This window comes from Bison bison, unplaced genomic scaffold (genome assembly GCF_000754665.1).
Source record: "Bison bison bison isolate TAMUID 2011002044 unplaced genomic scaffold, Bison_UMD1.0 scf7180017864491, whole genome shotgun sequence".
NCBI classification, from domain to species: Eukaryota; Metazoa; Chordata; class Mammalia; order Artiodactyla; family Bovidae; genus Bison; species Bison bison.
Window position 1 is genome coordinate 14,462,049 of NW_011495050.1, and position 20,031 is coordinate 14,482,079.

Consider the following 20,031-nt stretch of genomic DNA (forward strand, 5'->3'; position numbering starts at 1 on the left):
CTCACATCCATACATGACCACAGGAAAAACCATAGCCTTGACTAGATGGACCTTGGTTGGCAAAGTAATGTCTCTGCTTTTGAATATGCTATCTAGGTTGGTTCAGGACCATATTTTTTGTCATTCAATCTGTATGGATGAAGAAGCTACGCAGAGGTAAGAATATTGACTTTCAGTGAAGTGGCTTGTGTTGAGGCCCAGAACTTCACTTTCTAGTTGTGTGAATTTGGGGAAATCATTTAATCTTTATTAGCCTTGGCCTTCTGCATGAAAAATACAAATAACACTATTATCCACCTTATGGAATTGTTGCCAGGTCTGAAAATGGAAGCCTTGCAAACTTTTAAAGTACCTTGCATACAACTAGTGTTTAATCAATGTCAGCTATTATTATTGCATTGCAACTTGGTAGTTTTATACATATATTACAAATCTGCCTTGACTCAAATACTTACATTTGGGTCCCACAATTTTCAAGTTGTTTATTACAGGGATGTACCAAGGTAGAAACTGCATACCTATAGCTTGCAGACCACTTTTGCATCCATTATTGATCTGCTTTCCATCTACACAAAAATGCTACAAGACATTTTTTCTCTCCCCTATGGAGATGCGGAAACTCTAAAAACTCACAGAAATGTTAAGGCCAAGACTGTGGACTTCAGCTACAAATCATCTGACATCCAAATTCAGTGCTTTTTTTCTGATTTATCATGCTGCTTTGGGGAACAGAATCTCTTGTATTATATAGCTAAGTAAACTGTGAACATAGTCTTTTTATTGATGAAAGTGTTTAAGTATGAAAAGAATCTTTCTGATGCTTCTAGGGTAGTCCACATGTCCATAGCTGAAATAACTCTTAACTCCTAAAGCGTGAACAGGAAAGATTAAAAAGACCACTAGAATAATGTATATAACATAGCAGGTGCTTCATTTATCCCTGTATAAAATTTCAGGAGGATTAAGGAGCCTTACTGTGAAAGTGGTGTCAAAACTAATTATAATACCTGACTTAAGACAGACATTCTTCAGACTTCTTTCTATCTGTGGGAGTTTTCTTGGCAGCCTGCTCTCATCACAAAAAGGTGTTGGAAGAGGGAGATTTTTCTCTGAGAAGCCAAGTTCTACTGAAATTTCCAGAAGTGGGGGAAAGTGTGTTTAAAGCTGTTCTTGGTTGTTAAGAAGTAACTGGAACTTCTTGCTGAACGTAAATTGGCCCTTTCTACTTTTCCGTTCTGGTTTGTCAAGGTAACTTAATTTTTTTTTTACTATAAATTAAGTCTTTCAACCGAATCACATATGATACATTATTTTGCATGCTTAAATGACTATTAATCATTTAGAATTTCAATTACATGAAAACTGTTATTTCTTGCCTTTATTACCCATAATTAGCCATCCCTCCCCCAATTTTTTTTCATATTTTCAACTTACTGAGGAAATCCAATCAAATTCAAAGTATCATACTGAAAATACAAGTTTAAGTCAACATCTGTATAATCATAAATTCTCTTTGGAAGCTATCGCATGCAGCTTAGAAATATGTTTCCATTTATTATGCAGAATTCTAAAAACCAGAATGAATTTCAATTTAGCTCTCAAAGAAACCTAATTTACAGAGAAAGATTAGCTAAATCATCATACAAAAATAAATTTAAAGTGTCTGCAGCTGGATTAAACTGCAAAGCTGTCATTTCTTATCTTGCCACAGAATATATTGATTTACACAGCCATGTAATTTGTTTACTATAGTGGACAGTTGGTTTTGTTTTGTTTTGGTTTTGCTTCCCAGCTTGCATTAATTTTCTTTTGGTACCTATTGGTACTTTATGATTTTCTGAAGAAGTGCCTCCTCTATTCCATGTGTTTCTCTTAGAATGAACTCTATCTTTGACTCCAGGGATGAGCATGTTATTCAAGCCCAGTTAGTCAGAGCATCTTATTCTCCTTGGCCAGAGTGATCACTTCAAGAATGGTATGTGGCCCAATCAGAGCAGAATGGCACTGAATCAGAACAGTCCCAGTTCTGCTGGGACTTCAGGGAGAGAAAGCTACTTTTTCCCACTGGGCTTGTGGAATATAGACCTTGACCTGTAGTCAGACATGTCTGTCAGCAGGAGCAGCCTGAATGAAACCACCATGTGAGAGAGCAGAGTTGAGGACCAGAAAGTAGCTGGGTTCTGTTGACCTTGCTTTCAGCCTTGGATTAAGCTGGTATGCAAACCAGCCCTACTCCTAGAAATTCACCTTTTTACTTAAATACACTTACTGAGTTATTTCAAAGATCTTACAGTATAAAAGATAGTGTAAAGAAAAAAAGATAGTATGGTATAAATTGGCAAATATAATACGGTGTAATAAAGATTAGATCAAAACAAGGTGCTAAGAGGAAATTAGGATTACTGTGGATGAATCAGACAAGAAATTCAGGAGGAAGAGATCCATTCTAGTTGATCCTAAATAAAGAACAGAAAGTAGTGATTATTTGAGAGGAAGAGGGTGGTGAACAGAGAAAGGGATACAGATGAATGGTCTTGAATAAGAAAATAGTGCAAAATTCTAGAGAACAGAATAATGATTTCAAGTAACATTCAGTATAGTATGATGGATCAAAAATTTAATAAGTGGAGAAAGAGTTTTCAAGTCATGAGACATCTAGCTGGCAGCATAAGCAGGAGCTAGATGAAGGAGATCCTTATACATTATGTTTTTAAACAGAAGTCTTCTGTTTTAGAAATCTCACTCATAGCTGTGTAGAGAAATAGTTTGAGACACAACAAAACCAAAAGTAATAAAACTTAGAAGAGGAGAGATGATGGCGATATGATCTGACATAGTAACTTTATAAATGAAGAAAATTAGATTTCAAAGAGGTTTTGGGTGGATGAAAAGTCAAGTCATCTCATTGACTGGGTGTGGAAGAAACCCAGGATGTATTAGAAGTGATTAAAATAAGAGAAGGAGGTTTGGTAGTTAAATTCTTCTCCCATACTAAGGTTCTGCTCTCTGTGAAAAACTGTTTTCTTCTTTTGTGACTGTTTATAGTAAATGATTGGAGAAGGAAATGGCAACCCACTCCAGTACTCTTGCCTGGAAAATTCCATGGATGGGGGAGTCTGGTAGGCTACAGTCCATTGGGTCGCAAAGAGTCATACACAACTGAGTGACTTCACTTTCTTGCTTTCTATAGTTCCTTTTGGAGAAGGAAATGGCAACCTACTCGAGTGTTCTTGCCTGGAGAATCCCACGGACAGAGGGGCCTGGTGGGCTACAGTCTATGGGGTTGCACAGAGTCAGACACGACTAAGCAACTAACACACATGTAGTAAATGATATTACCAGCCACCCAACTGTTCAAACCTCATCCCATTATTTATCTTTTTGGATTTCTGAGTGCATGTATAACTGTTTCTTGGTAGTCATTGTTGGGGATATAAACAATCCTGACCGTAAAAGTCCTCTTTCTACCAATATATTGAAAGAGAGATAAAGAAAAGAGAGAAGAAGAGAAAGAGAACACAATTTAATATCAGAAAATTATTAGCAGGTTTATTTGCATTTAGTGAAAGTCACTCAGTTGTGTCCAACTCTTTGCAACCCCATGGCCTATACAACCCATGGAATTCTCTAGACCAGGATACTGGAGTGGGTAGCTCTTCCCTTCTCCAGGGAATGGCTTATTTGCATTTAAGTTCGGATGAAAGTGACCTGCAAGGTACAAAGAGAATTTCACACAAATATACACAATAAAGCAGAAAAAGAACAAGAAACTTCTCTTATTGCCTCAAGGGAAAAAATGATGGTACCTGTGATTGCTACCTCCTGAAAGATACCCTGTTCATTTTGGAGATACGTGTTTACAGTTCCAAAGGTCAGAAGGTCTGTGACTTTACACTACAAAATCAAAAGGTTAGGTCTCTTCTTAGGCCTATTATTAGGCCTGTTTTTAAGGAGACACCTTAAAAATGGAAGGGTAGGGAGGCAACCACTTTCATTTTATTAACAAAGAAAACTTCATCATTTAACTCTGTGTCACCAAAATCTCTCTGTTACATCCCAGCTGGTTCAGTCTGCTTCTTTTTTCTTCCCCTGAATTTAGTAACTGTGATTAACTTTCATACTTCATAACCCACATTACAGGGTAAAAGACATATGAGACTGTAAGTCCTTGACAGGTTCAGAGACTAACAAGGTCCCACTCAAGTGGTTGGCTGACTTAGTAATAATTATTGGAGGTTCTACCATATTTGTTAATTGGGTACCTCCATGTGTTCAAATGTGTTTCCAATCATGGGACAACATTCAGGTCACCCAGGTAAAGGATACTTGTTTCCCTATCTTCTCATCTCTTGTCTCCTAGTGTCTTAATAAAGTGCTGTGATGGCCACATCCCAGGAAGATGAAAAATAGGATGAGATTGAGGAAGGCTTATGTTGTTCTCCTCTGGTTTATTTTACAAGTACCTTACAAGAATGTGTATCAGAAAGAAAGGTAGAGAGGAATACATGCTACTCAGGTACATAGAAATTCTTCCTCAAGTCAACAAACTTTCTCAAAGTACAGTGAAATAAGGTGGTGTCAGCAATCTGCCGCCTCCAGCGTAGACTGGCCTCTGGGTTCTACCTGACACCTCCTCTATTAAAAATCCTAAGGGGGATTTTGGCTGTTTTGCAGAAATTTCTCTGCACGGTGCTGTGGTGAGAAGCTGAGTAGCAACAGCTGCTGTCCCTTTGGGATATTATGCTCGGGTGAACAGCCCCTGGTTGGTTCTTGAGAGGGAAAAAATCCTGGCATTTGGGTATTGGCTGAGGTGGTCTGGAGTAATGTGTTTACAGGTAAGGATTTTACTGATGATGTCATAGGGAGAGTAAGGAAAGGATTTTATCTGACATGACATAAATGTCTTCCCAAGGTATCTCTTTAAGCATCTCGCTCTTTCTCTAAAGTCCTTTTGGTCATTTCTCTCCTTGCCTCTTCTTCCATTTCTTTTACCTTCTCTTCCCCACCTTTCTCTTGACAATCCACTTCAGCTTTCATTGCTTTTCCTCTGGATCCCTCTATTCCTTTCCTTTTCAATTCTATTCACTCTTCTTTTGTCTTTTTCAGAATATATTCTCAACAGACATGGTGCTGAGTACCATGAAGGATCAGCCTTTCTTAGTGGGCTGAAATGAAAGAATTGCCTAAACCTATGATTTAATATGGCTTCCCTGGTGGCTCAGTGGTAAAGAATCCACCTGCAATGCAGGAGACACAGGTTTGATCCCTGGGTCAGGAAGATTCCCTGAAGAAGGAAACAGCTATCCACTCCAGTATTCTTACCTGGGAAATGCTATGGACAGAGGAGCTTGGTGGCCTAGAGTCCATGGAGTCACAAAAGAGTTGGACACGACTTAGCAACTAAACAAAAATAACAGATGATTTAATACACAGATTTTCCTATTATTTTAAAAATGAGCTGTTCTTGAATCTTAGAGAACCCCAATGAAAGTATTTCTGTCTTGTATTTTGGAATTGACAGGTCCAGTAAAAAACTTTATAATCTCTCACTGGCTTTGTTAGAAGGGGAACTGATCATGAAGTGATATGCTGATCATCTGCAACTAGCAACTTTCTCAGAGAATGCAATTACCATTGTTAAAATTAAAAAAACAATATATCCAGAAGGTTAAAAAATTATTATTGTCTTATTTCAGAATATATATATATATATATAATATACATATATATGCACAAACTCTACATATAATCATTTAGGCTTTAGCCTTGATGAGGAATGTAGTAATGAAAAGTGAATTGCTTATTTTTTGAACACCAATACTTGTCAATCCAGTAGTCTCCTTTATACAAATACAGCAAAACTTTCTCCTATAAAGATTTTTGCTATTTATCAGGTATTAATCAGGCAGTAGAAGGTATCTATCAATCACAGACTGTCCTGAGTTTGATTCTTAACTTGACTTTTATCTCCAAGGCTCAGTCGTCTTATCTTTAAAGTGGGGGAAATAATCTCCACAGGGCTGCTTACAGGACTGAATTTGTGATATACAATACCTAGTAGACACTCATGAATGTTAATTTCATTTCTTTCTCTTGACCTTGATTTGCATTGTTTGAAAAAAAAGTAGGCATTTGTTGTTCTTTTTTTTCACCAAAATCAATGTAAATGTAATACAAAGGTAAACTTATCTCATTAGTTGTTGAAATATTTATGCTATCTAACTTCTGATATATAGTGTTTCAGTTGTTGGTATTGGAGGAGGTGATATTTTCTTCATAGTTAAACTTTTCTCCATGAAAAGTTGGGATCGTTTTAACTTTATTTCAACCATTCAGCCTAAAATAACACTATTTGTTAATCTTGTTAACCCAAACTTATTTTATAGCTATTTACTTAGAGTGGATTTCATTTATAAACTCTCAAGATGCCAAAGAAATAAGGTAACTTTTGCCAATATTCTGGATTCATATTTCAAGTCTCTTTGAAACTAAATAAGTCTGTTTATTTCTTTTCTTTTTGAATACACCTGTAAGCTGAAAGTCTGTGATGATTAGCTATTTATCATTGCAGTTTGGAATGCTGATTGTTTTGTTAATTAAAAGCAGATGGTAGAAGCTGGAGAAAGAATGTGTAGCAGCTGATTAGTGGAGTAAATGAATTTGAAGATATTTAACTTCCAGATAATAGATGGGTCAAACACAGTTTATACTTCACTGTGTGTACTTTTAGAGTAATTCCATGCACGATGTTTGATAATATATCAAGAAGTAGGTGTTTGTTCCTCATCTTCTTTTGCTCTATGTCTCATGACAGAATGCTCAGTTTCCTTGTACAGCATATATACAAACACATTAACTTCAGCTCAACTTGGTTACTTGGGTCACCAGTAGCTTCTTGATAAGGATTTGCTTTGCCGGGGGATAGGTTGAGGCTAAGAATTACGTTGCTCTGATTTTTCTTTATGGAATTTGCTACTGGTTTTCAAAGCCAGCATTCAACAAAGTTCAGTCACCCTACAAAGTTTATCTGTCAGCCTGAAACTTTTCATTTTGCTGCTGAAGAAAAAAAAAAGGCCTTCATTAGGTAAAATTAAGTTTCTCAGCAAGTTAGACATGTTTTAAACACGTTCATAGGCTGACCTCCATATTCTCTCTGATTAATGTTAATTAAATTCTAATTTCCACTCCCCTGGAATTGTGAAACCAATTTGAAAGGTGTGGATAACTTCCCTAATTTCAGCAAACTTGTGTAAGGAATTACTGGCCATAAAGGCTAAAGGATCCAGATATAAATGTAAATTCACTAAAGCACTGAAAATTCATGTTCCATGAAGGAAAGTCACCAACCTGATTTATTTTTCATCATTTTCAGTCATTTTCTGAGAAGTGTCTGCTGAAGTGGAAAAAGTGGGAGAATCAAAAAATATGCTTCTAAGGGTAATAAAATTCTTATCCTTCTCTGGGTAATCATCCTTTATTTCAAGACTTTTATTAACTTTTTGAGAATAGTTCTACTCTTTTCTTTGTCTATTTCTGCCTTGATAGAGAACGTAGTGCATGATATCAATTATATTATTTCTCATTAAAGACCAATCTGTATGGGTTGAATTGTGCTCCCCTTCCCAAAAAAGAGATATGCTGAAGTCCTAACCACCAATACCTCAGAATATGATGTTAATTGGAAACAGGATCTTTGCAGGTTTAACTAACAAAAACGAAGTGATTAAGGTGTGCTCTAATCCAATGTAACTTGTGTCTTTACAAAAAGGAAATCTGGATGAATATATACAAAGAAGGAAGCTGATATGAAGGCAACTACATGATGGCGAAGATGGGACAGACGAAACTGCAAGCCAAGTAATGCCAAAGAACTGCCTACCACCAGCAACTAGAAAGAAGCAAGTAAGGATTCTACGCAGAGTCTCAGATGGAGCATAGCTCTGCTGACACATGGATTTTATATTTCCAGCCTGTAGATTTGTAAAATAATACATTTCTGCTTGTTCTAAGCCACCTAGTTTGTGATACTTTGTTACAGTCAGTCAGTGTTAGTCACTCAGCTGTGTCCAACTCTTTGTAACCCCATGGACTGTAGCCTGCCAGGTTCCTCTGTCCATGGATTCTCCAGGCAAGAATATTGGAGTGGGTTGCCATTTCCTTCTTTCGGGGGATATTCTCGACTCATGGATCTGATCAGGTCTCCCACCTTGTGGGCAGAAGCCATACTTTGTTTTAGTAACCCTAGCCAAATAATATAAAATCCACTCACTACCTGTCATGAAAATTTTTCCTTGAGAAAGACAGCTGGAAGAATGGGTTAATAATAGAGAATGTAATACTCTGCTTATTAATATATAGCCCTTCAATATATTTTTAGATGCTTTTAAATGTGAGTTTCTGTTATTAATACAAAAGCTATGCATGTTCACTAAAGAAAATGTTCAAAATAGTGATAGGTGGTCTGAATGGGTCCTTCCTTGCCCTGTAGTGTTTTCTCCATAGAGCAGCTAGGATGAACTAATTGAAATATTGATCTTGCCTCTTCTCTCATTAAAACCCTTCAATGACTTTTTCATCTCACTCAGAGCAAATCTATAGAATTTAAGTGACTTATAATCCATATAAATCATTACAGTAATTATTCTCAATAAACTGGGAGCATTTGAAAACTGCTGTTGTCTGAGTTCCTTCTTAAATTCAAACAGATCTCTGAGGGTGTGGACTGGGCATGGGTATTTTGAAAGTCTCTCTTGGTGATTCTGAAGTAAGATAAAGAACCACTACCTGTCACAGTTTCTCCTACCCACTCCTAAAACCCTTACTTTTTCTCCTGTTATTTCTTCGACCTCATGTCCTACTACCTTCATCCTGGCTGCACTGGCCTCCTTGCTGTACCTTATAATCCTCAAGCATGCTCTCACTTGCTCTTTGTTCTGTCGCTGCACCATCAGGTATTCATTTACATGACTGGCTTCTTCACTTCATTCAGGTCTTTGCTCAAAGGAAACTTTACCAGTGAAGCCTTTTCTGACCCCTTTAAAAAATACTCTCCACATTCCATCCTCTACTCCTGCCCTAGTGTTCCTTTTCCCCTTTCCCTTCTTTACTTTTCTTCATATTATTTACCAACTTCTGACACATTATGCACTTGCTTATTTTTTGTCACACCCAATTTGAAAAAATGCTCCTTTAGGGCAAGACTTTTGTGTTGTTCATTCTCTACCATGAATGACAAACAGTAGGCACTCAATATATTATGATAGGGTTGGTAAATATACAAAGATGTGAATGAAATCATGTCCTAATGGATTCATGTGAGTTCCTTCTCAGCTCTGGAGTTAACTTAGCCTATCAGGACTGTATTATCATTTTATTATAATAAAATAACACAAGAGAAATTCATAAATGTTTTAACCATGCTTGGTATCCTGACATTTCTATTGTCTACTTTCCAGTCATTTTTCTTTCTTGATATTTTAAAACTCTGCTTTTTCCTCCTACTTTTAAAACTCTGGATCAGTGTTTTCCAAATCCTTTACTTGTATCTTGAATATTGGTGTTGGCCCTGTTCTCATTACACCCACCACTCCCAGTGGCTTCAGTAGTTCTCACTTTGGGTGCCCTTTAGAATATCTGAAGAGCTTTAAGAAATACCAGTGAATAGTTCCCACTGTAAACCAACTGAATAAAAATCTCTGAGTTGAGTCTCAGGCATTGATTTAAAAAATTCCTTGGGTAATTCTAACGGATAACTCAAATTCAGAATCAGAGATAGATACTGAAAACTCAGATCACAGTTTGAACTTTTCCTGATTTGGGGGAATACACACACTATATAAATAAGATGTGAGGAAGCAAGATAGATGATGGATTGTGGAAATGAAAATCAACCAGGGAGAGACTGCTACTGCTAAATCACTTCAGTCATGTCCGACTCTGTGCGACCCCATGGACGGCAGCCAACCAGGCTCCCCCGTCCCTGGGATTCTCCAGGCCAGAACATTGGAGTGGGTTGCCATTTCCTTCTCCAATGCATGAAAGTGAAAAGTGAAAGTGAAGTCGCTCAGTGGAGTCCCACTCTTAGCGACCCCATGGACTGCAGCCTACCAGGCTCCTCTGCCCATGGGATTTTCCAGGCAAGAATACTAGAGGGAAGGAAAAAAATCAGCTATTGTAATACACTAGGCAAGCGATGAGAACCTGAATTTAGGACATTGACAATGGGAGTGTAAAGATAGACACACATTAGGGAGGATGTATCAGTTATCTACTGTTGCATAACAGACTACCTCCAAATTTAATGGGTTAAAAGACAAACAATTACTGATTTTGCTTAAATTATGCAATTTGGCTAGACCTCAGTGGGAATGGCCTGTCTGATCCATGGCTGGCATCAGCCAGATGGCCTCAAAGAGATCTGAAGGATCTACTTTTAAGATGGGTTACTCACATGTCCGTGTCAGATAGGTGTTGACTGTCACTCTGAAGCTTAGCAAGGACTGAGGCTGAGGGCGTTTGTTAAAAAAAAAAAGTTTTAGTTTAAGTTTCACAAATCTCATGAGGGCCCGGTGGGGTATACATTTGGGAAGATGCCCCAAAACTGGCTCTGAAGGCTCCTCTCAGGGTAAGCCAGCTCTGAGCTGCCTGCTTCTTCTCGGGTCCAAGCCCTAGGCCCGAGGAGTTCTGCATCCTGACCTTGGGCAGAAGGGTCATCGATCAGTGCGGTGCAGAGTGACAGCGACAGCTAGGCAGATGGGTCTAGCTCTCGTAGCATGGTTTGGGCGCGGCCTGGCCTCCCGTCTCACTGCCAGCAGTGCCGGCTTTGCCTGTCCTTCAGCGCTGGCTCTTGAGGGTATGAAAGGCAGTGGCGGCGTCTTGGTGAAGTCCTGGAATGTTTCCTGTTGACCTGTTTGTGGCTGTGTGTGCAGCGAGGCCGCGGGAGAGATCTGCTGGGAGAGCGAGGGCTTTCTGGGTGAGGGTGAGGCCTGCATCTCCAGGATGACTTCTGGCTTCTCCTCAGACTCATGCCAGGGCCAGTGACTGAGGTTGAGACAGTCTTGCTGCGCTGACTCTGTCTCTGCCATACGAACCAGCGCAGCTCCCTTGCCTCCTCTGTCAGGATCATCAAGTAAAACTGGTGGTGCTCCTTCTGAAGCAGCTGCCGCGCCTCCTTGAGGAACTGCTGGGGTCTCGGTGACTGCCTTCGTCTGCCGCTCTTTCCGCGTGTGGAAGCCCGTCAGGTGTTTTCAGCAGGTGTTCCCGTGGCTTCTCGCGGTAACTAGCCGGGACCTCGTCCCGCGGCCATTTTGCTTCTTGTCCTCGCGACCCCTGGAGGTGAAAGCGGTTTGCATGGCTCCGGCTCGCCTCAGGCACCTGTAGAGTCGAGAGCCAGAGAGCTTTGATTCCCCTTCAAATGAGTCTATCCACGGGTTGCTCGGGCTTGCTTCCAGCACAGAGACTGACTTCCAGTAGCATGCAGAGCAAGAGAACAAAAGGGGACGTGGATTGGCTTTTGTGACTGAGCTTTGTAAGTGACAGGGCGTCACCTGTCGCGAAGGCCAACTTCCATTGAAGAAGGGACTCCAGACTCCAGGTCTTGATGGAGGGAAAGCTAGGTTGTAGAAGAAATACGGGGATAGGAAACAGTGCGATAGCCGTTTTAGGGAACAACAATCCTGCACAATCTTGGGGACTAATTGGAAGGGGACAGTGGAAGAAAGTGAAAAAAGAAGAAAGTCATTTACATAAAAGCAACTTTGAAGGTATGCTTATTTGGATTATTGTGAAAAATAAAATAATATTAGCTAAAGATGTGGGGAAATAGTTTGTGATATACAGCGTGGAGGGTAATTGCTTCCTTTGATTTTTTGAGAAGTTAAACATGGACAGTTCTTTTGAAGGGCAATAGTAGTTTTCTAAAAGCTTTTGGAGACTGATACTTAGGCTGTTTTTACACATACATACTGTTAAAATTGTTTGTAAGCTTAATTTATTTACTTGTGGTTGTGCTGGGTCTTCATTGCTGCTGACTGGGGTGGAGGTTACTCTCTAGCTGTGGTGCTTGAGGTTCTCATTGCAGTGGCTTCTCTCGTTGTGGAGCACTGGCTCAGTGGTTATGGCACACAGGCTTGGTCCCTCCATGGAATATGGGATAGTCTTGGATCAGGGATCCAGCCCATGTTTCGTGCATGACAGGTGGATTTTTTCCCATACTGTTAAATTATTTGAATATACACTTCACCTCAAACAACTGGTACGGTTGGTGCAAAAATAAAACCAAACCAATTACTGTAACTTGTCTTTTCTTTTAAAAATGAAAAGGTCATAACTTTTTCTTTCTTATTTCTTTTCTCTTTTAAAATAAAAATAGGAAGCCACTCCTTCCAACTCACTATTATTATTTTAAGGGATTAACACAGAGAATTTCCTGAGTTAACTGTAATCTGTCTCCAATTATAATGCTTCCCTGGTTGATAATACAAAGTGGGCCCAGTGGAATCACATCTTTGTCTTAGGTAAGTTTGCTGTTGGTTAGAAGTGGCAGCTAGAATCATTTTGAAAAATGACCTTCTCATGGTAGTCCCAGGGTCAACTGCAATAAATATTATGTGATGACAGTAACTGTGATGAGTGGTATCGAAGAGAACACAGAACAGTGTTTTGGGTTCCTTTTGGCTCTTTTATTCCTGCTGGCAAATACTAAAAGAGAGATTCATGCTCAGCTCTACCTTGTCCATTTGAGTTTTTGGTTCATGTATTAAAGCAGAAGAATGAAGAAAAAGGGGATTGAGAAATCTTTTTTAATGGTTTCATTGAAAAGCAAGTGTACCACACACTTTGGTTTCCTTTTTTTCCCTGGAATGAACTAATCAAACTTCTGCCTAGGTTTGTTGTTTTGCCAGAGTTCAAACTTTGTGAATCATGTGAAAAGAGCATAATGTATCAGATATTTTAATATTAGGAAAACAGGTGTGTGGCAAAGCATATTAATGCACCTAGCAGTGATTTATTAAATGTCTTTTATGTGCAAAACACAGTGCTAAATGAAATTAGAATCTTGTTCTTATTTAGCTTAGCTTTGGATTCAAGAGTTGGTTTTTGTAACTATCTTTTTCATTAGTCCAGTATTTCACTTTTACTCAGCCAAGTTTACAGATCAGCACATTGCTTACAGTTGGATTCATGTAGTGGCAGATTTTTATTGCTGCTTTCTCTTTTCTCAGTCTTTTCAATACATATAAAATCAACACCATTGGCTTTGAAGACATTTATTATAACAATGCATTTGTGTGAGGAAATTTTATGGTACCCATGGCTTACAAACTCCTTGATCTATTTACTCCAGATGATTGGATCCTAATCCTTGCAGGGTGGGACATGTCCTAATGCTTACAGGGTGGGATGAGAGAAGATTTTAAACTTATCAGTCACAACTGGAGTGCACTGCTCCCTCTCAGTGATTATGATCCTCATGTTTATTATTTTTGGCCCTTGATCTACCCAGCATAAAGTTAAAAATGTACTTATGTGGTAGGTAGTTCTCTTGAAGGAATGACATTCTAACTACTATAACTTTAAAGGTATATTTTCTAAGTTACTAAATTTTAGTGAGTGTGTATATGTGATCTGTTTGTTTTATTCAAATAAATGTACCAATCAGTATTCAGTACAGAAAAAGTTGAGAATACATTTCTTAAAAAAACAAGTTTTCTTAAGTAGTATTCTTATGTTTTGGAAGAGGGCTCAGAATAGTAACATAAATTTTTGACAGAGGAACGAACCTTCTATCTGCATGCTACACACTGGATAGTTATTTGAGAATTAAAGCTGACCAAGATTTGTCTCATGGGCTTCCCTGGTGGCTCAGAGGTTAAAGCATCTGCCTCCAATGCAGGAGACCTGGGTTCGATCCCTGGGTCGGGAAGATCCCCTGGAGAAGGAAATGGTAACCCACTCCAGTATTCTTGCCTGGAGAATCCCATGGACGGAGGAGTCTGGTAGGCTGCAGTCCATGGGGTCGCAGAGTCCTACAGGACTAAGCGACTTCACTTTCACTTTCAAGATCTGTCTCATACTCTTGGGGAAGTTGCTGTGGAAGTGAAGAACTTGATTCAGATGTAAAGGAGGATAGTGCACCACCATATATGCTATGGTATTTGCATCTGGGAAGGGATGCAAGGGGAGGTATCTTGGAGAAGCGGATACTTGAATTGGCTTTTAAAGCGTGACTAGGAGTTTTCCAGGCAGGAAGAGCAGGGCTTTGTGTTCTAGGCAAAGAATCACATGGAAAAGACACCAAGGAATGAAAAGACACAAGTGCAATTGAAAAGCCAAACCCTAAGGACTTTTAAGAGAATGCCGCACAGGACAAATGAAGGCAGGTCACAGAACTTGGATGGTGTGAAACTCAGGGTAGAGAATGGCAAGGCTTGAAAGTTATTAAGAGCTCTTGAAAAATAAAGAGGGACAGGATAACTGGCTCTTCAACAATAACAACAGCATTTGTAAGTCAGACTAGGCAAGAGGAACCTAATATAAAATCAGAAGTATTTCCCCTTGCCTAAAAGCCCTTGCTTTGTGGGGTTTCCACCTACTTTTGTAAGCTCATCTCCTGCCACTCTCCTCCTTATTTACTATGAATTTCTTTTGCTTTTCACACATACTAAGCCTAATCTCACCCGAAAAATTTCACTCTAGGTCAGTGGTTCTCAATCAGGGGTGATTTTACCCTCCAGAAGACTGTCTGAAGTATCTTGAGACATTTTGGCAGTAAGGACTTGGGGAGGGCTGTTGGCATCCTATAATACTGCTAAACATCCTACAATGCATAAGACAGGCATTCACAACAAAGAATTATTTGGTCCAAAATGTCAGTAGTGCCAAAGTTGAGAAACTTCTAGGTGTCCCCTTGGCATCAGGACTCTTCACTTTGTCAATCCCTGTTTTATTTTCTTTAAGTAAATTATCACGACCCAGTGAATTCTTGTTTATTTGTTTCAATTATTGTGTAGATCCTCTATCAGGACAAAAGACAGGGGCCTGTAGTATATCCCTAGCTACCAGAACAGTGCCTGGCATACTGTGGGTGCTCAATGCTTATTTGTTAAACAAATAGATGAGAGGGTTGCGTTCCTGGTTCTAGCCCTTACCAGCTCTGTGACTTTGGCAGGTTAATTAAATTTTGTAATATTCTTATGTGTAAAATGAATTTTTAAAATATTAAGGATTCAAAGTATTTTGAGAAATAGCAAGATAATATAAAATACCTCACATAAAGCAGGTAGATGCTTAATAAGTATTAATACCCTGCAGTATTTGATAATGAAGCAATTATATAATATTGTAACATATTATACAATTATACAACATTGTAGCATCATAACAAATTATAACTAATTAGGCAGAAAATATTTTAAGCTTCATTTTCTATAAAGAAAGAGAAGCTTAAGTATTTAAAGGTATGGACTGGTATCAGATTCCCTGGATTCAAATCCCATCTACAACATTTACTGCCTGTAGGACCTTGAGCATTTGATGTAACCTTTCTGTGCTTTACTTTTTTCATCTGAACGCTAGGCTATTAACAGTGCAGCTATCTCTCACAGGAATTTTAGCTTGGGCTCTCCCAAAATACTGAGTCTGAGAAGAAGGATTATGTGTGGATGGTTTAGTTTGGAAAGTAATTCTCAGACTTCATTAGATCTCTAGAATCGGGAAGTGGAAGGAATAAAACAGGTTGGTCCAAGGGATCATGGGTGAGCATGTAGAAGATGATCTGAGATTCTAATGGGTCCTTCTTGTGAAGCAGTAAAAGATAGTTCAGGGTCATCTCTCTGAGAAAGGGGGTTTATCTATTAGCTCCCTGGTGCCATTAGTCAGCAGTTGTTGCCCTAGAGGGTGTACCTCCTTGAACTTCCAAGTTTGTGCAGGCATCAGTGTGACTAAGAGAGATACCCCTGGCATCCCACTCAGTAGAGGCACCAAGCACTGGTAAAAAGCAAGAGACGAGTAATGTGGCTGAGGGGAGGCCAGAGGGGAAAAGTGGGCTGAGAGGATAAAAGTGAGGAACATAAAAATATCTAGGACATCTGGCTGTTTGAGCATTGAAAGATAAGAGTAGCATTTACAATACCGGCCACACAAGGTATTGGTATTTTATAAGTATTATATTAGCATTTTTATGATTATTATTTTATATTAAAGTTCTATTGACCTCCTCTTAAGGGTTGATTATGGTATTACTTAGTAGAAAGAACACCAGATTGAGAATCAGGAAACGTTGATCCTGTCAGGTCCACTTGATAAATCAGTTCTTTAATATTTTTCAAATATGCTTTCAGTTCAGTTCAGTTCAGTCGCTCAGTCGTGTCCAACTCTTTGAGACCCCATGAATCGCAGCATGCCAGGCCTCTCTGTCCATCACCAGCTCCCGGAGTTCACTCAGACTCACGTCCATCGAGTCAGTGAGGCCATCCAGCCATCTCATCCTCTGTCGTCCCTTTTGGGTTCCTGCAATGTGCAAAGTGCTGAACTTTTGCATTAGAGTATACAAAAGCACAAGCTGGAATCAAGATTGCCAGGAGAAATATCAATAACCTCAAATATGCAGATGACACCACCCTTATGGCAGAAAGTGAAGAGCAACTAAAAAGCCTCTTGATGAAAGTGAAAGAGGAGAGTGAAAAACTTGGCTTAAAGCTCACATTCAGAAAACTAAGATCATGGCATCTGGTCCCATCATTTCATGGCAAATAGATGGGCAAACAGTGGAAACAGTGTCAGACTTTTATTTTTTTGGGCTCCAAAATCACTGCAGATGGTGACTGAAGCCATGAAATTAAAAGACACTTGCTCCTTGGAAGGAAAGTTATGACCAACCTAGATAGTATATTGAAAAGCAGAGATATTACTTTGCCAACAAAGGTCCATCTAGTCAAGGCTATGGTTTTTCCTGTGGTCATGTATGGATGTGAGAGTTGGACTGTGAAGAAAGCTGAGTGCCGAAGAATTGATGCTTTTGAACTGTGGTATTGGAGAAGACTCTTGAGGGTCCCTTGGACTGCAAGGAGATCCAACCAGTCCATCCTAAAGGAGATTGGTCTTGGGTGTTCATTGGAAGGACTGATGCTGAAGCTGAAACTCCAGTACTTTGGCCACCTCACGCGAAGAGTTGACTCATTGGAAAAGACCCTGATTCTGGAAGGGATTGGGGGCAGGAGGAGAAGGGGATGACAGAGGATGAGATGGCTGGATGGCATCACTGACTTGATGGACATGAGTTTGCATGAACTCCGGGAGTTGTTGATGGACAGGGAGGCCTGGCATGCTGTGATTCATGGGGTCACAAAGAGTTGCACATGACTGAGTGACTGAACTGAACTGATAGAAAATGATTAGCCATGGTCAGCCCTTGAGGAAGCTGAAATCTGTCAGTGGAGATAAGATAAGTATGCATACAGCTGAAACACCAAGTCAGAAAATAATACCACATTTTGCTTATTCTAAAATGCATACCCGCCTTCCCACCTTGAATTTCATATTTCTGAAATGAAGAGTTTTAATAGATGATATCTTAATTGGATAAAATAAGGTAGATTTTGCTAGAGATTTACCTACAAAATTCCATGGGAATGAAAAGGAGGAGGTGATTATTTCTAACTGGGGAGCTTAGGAGACTGAGGAAAGATATAGAAAGTGACAAATAGTAGGTATATTGGTCAACGTTAGAAAGTGCCTTCTTTTTTTTCTAAAATGAAAGGCTTAGGCTAAACTAGGATTTCCTGTTATGTAATCTGAAATTTCAATGATAGGTCTGCAAGCTTGTTGAAGCTGCTGTAGTCACTATCCACATGTTCCTCATGAAGAGGAGGGCTTTCCTGGTGGTTCAGATAGTAAAGAACCTGTCTGCAATGTGGGAGACCTGGGTTTGATTCTAGGGTTGGGAAGATCACCTGGAGAAGGGAATGGTGATCCACTTTAGTACTCTTGCCTGGGAAATCCCATGGACTGAGGAGCCTTGCAGGCTACAGTCTATGAGGCTTCAAAGAGTTGGACAGGACTGAGAACTAACACTTTCACTTTCATGAAGAGGTTTATCTGGACTTCCAATAACAAAGAGAGTCATCTGGGTGTGGGACTCCTATGGGGCTTCTGGGTGCTCCCAGGGACTGTTATTATCAGGCTGTGGCATACCTGCCAGTATCTACCATCTTCATGAGACTCTGAACTCTGTGGGGCAGGGACTTGTGTCTGTTGGGTGCAGAGTTTTGCCTACTCCCCCATAACTTGCTTGGGATATCAGTAGACCCTCACTGGCAGTAATTGAACGAATGTCAAAGGTATTAAGTCTCTTACCAGCACCTACTAATACTTGCTTGGATGCCCAGGTAAACATAAGAAAGTGAAGTCGCTCAGTCATGTCTGACTCTTTGCGACCCCATGGACTGCAGCCTACCAGGCTCCTCCGTCCATGGGATTCTCCAGGCAAGAATACTGGAGTGGGTTGCCGTTTCCTTCTCCAGGGGATCTTCCTGACCCAGGGATTGAACCCAGGTCTCCCACATTGTAGGCAGACGCTTTGCCTTCTGAGCCACCAGGGAAGTCCCAGGTAAACATAAGCACCAGGTAAACTTAGGAAAATGGAAAGGTAAGTAGATATTTTTGCTACTGCTGTTTGGAGTCTCTAAAACTAGATGATATAATACTTTCTTTTTTTCTCCTTTAAGAAACTATTTTTGTTGGTGGTGTTTTACTTGTGACTGACAAGTTCCAAATGGAACCCCCCCCCCTTTTTTTTTTTCCTTAGAAAGAAAGACTGGTTAAGCAGTTTAGAGTAGCTAAACTGTGTTTAGACCAATTCAAGCCAAACTTGAATGCTCAGCAAGGATAGAATTAGTACTGAGTCCAATGTGAGCCATCTTGGTGACAAAATAAGTAATTCACATGGTTGATTCTTAAAGTAATTAATTTCACAGTTTCCATTTTTGGAAAAAGCCCTGGGGATACCTCTGATTCAGAAAAAATTTGATGAGACAGCATTAGAGGAGAAAGAAAATGTCACATTTAGCTTATGAAAAATATTGAGAAACAAACCAGAAAGATTCCCTATTGGTAAAACAAGCAAGAACTGGTAAACTGCCCGCGTGGAAACCTGCCAATATCAAATCGCCTGCAGAGACTTTGCAGACTCTTGTTCATTTCTATTTCATGTAGTTTCCCCTGTCTTTCCAGTACTTCCGTCATCTTTAATCAAGCATAAAATTAAACTGGGAAGCAATCTTCTGGTTTATGTTCCATTGTTTCATCCTCATCAGAGTTTAAAATTACACCTTAGCAAATATTCATGTCTACAAGATAATGTTCTCAACTATTCTAACCATGAGGAGATTGTACATTCTCAGGAAGAATGTTTTGAACAAACAAATATTATTACTAATCTAATTTTAATAAAGTATTATCGTTTGAACAGGGAAAATAGTTTAAAAATGTTTAGAGCACTTTTGAAAATCTCTGTGCACCTGTTATACAAAGCTTGAAAATTAGTTGCCCATGGTACACTTGTGGCACAAAAGTCTTTTGTTTATCTAGCAAGAGTTCTTTTTAGTTCGGAATTTAAAATTCAGTATATAAATTTTTATATAAAAATTTAAACTTTTGTTTTCTTTTAAAAAATCAGGAAGTCTGCTAATCTAGGACCTTTTTATCCTGCATTTTTTCATATAGCCAACAAATATTTCCTACATGCCTACTATTTGGCAGGCACTTAATGGAATCACCTAGGACCTTGTGCAGTTATCCGTTTTAATGGGCGGAATGATGGTTGTGTGTATTTTCCAGTGTGCCACAGTCCAAGCCATTTCAGTGAGGCCTACTTTCAGTAGCTATTTATCATTATTGATTGATAATTGACAATTGATTTTCTCATAATGGAGAAAAAAATTTTGTATGGATATCTGGCAAAAACAATAATTTGTAATCTCTCATAGAGTAAAGTTGCCATTGGAAAATGGCTTTTTAAACCAGGTACTACAT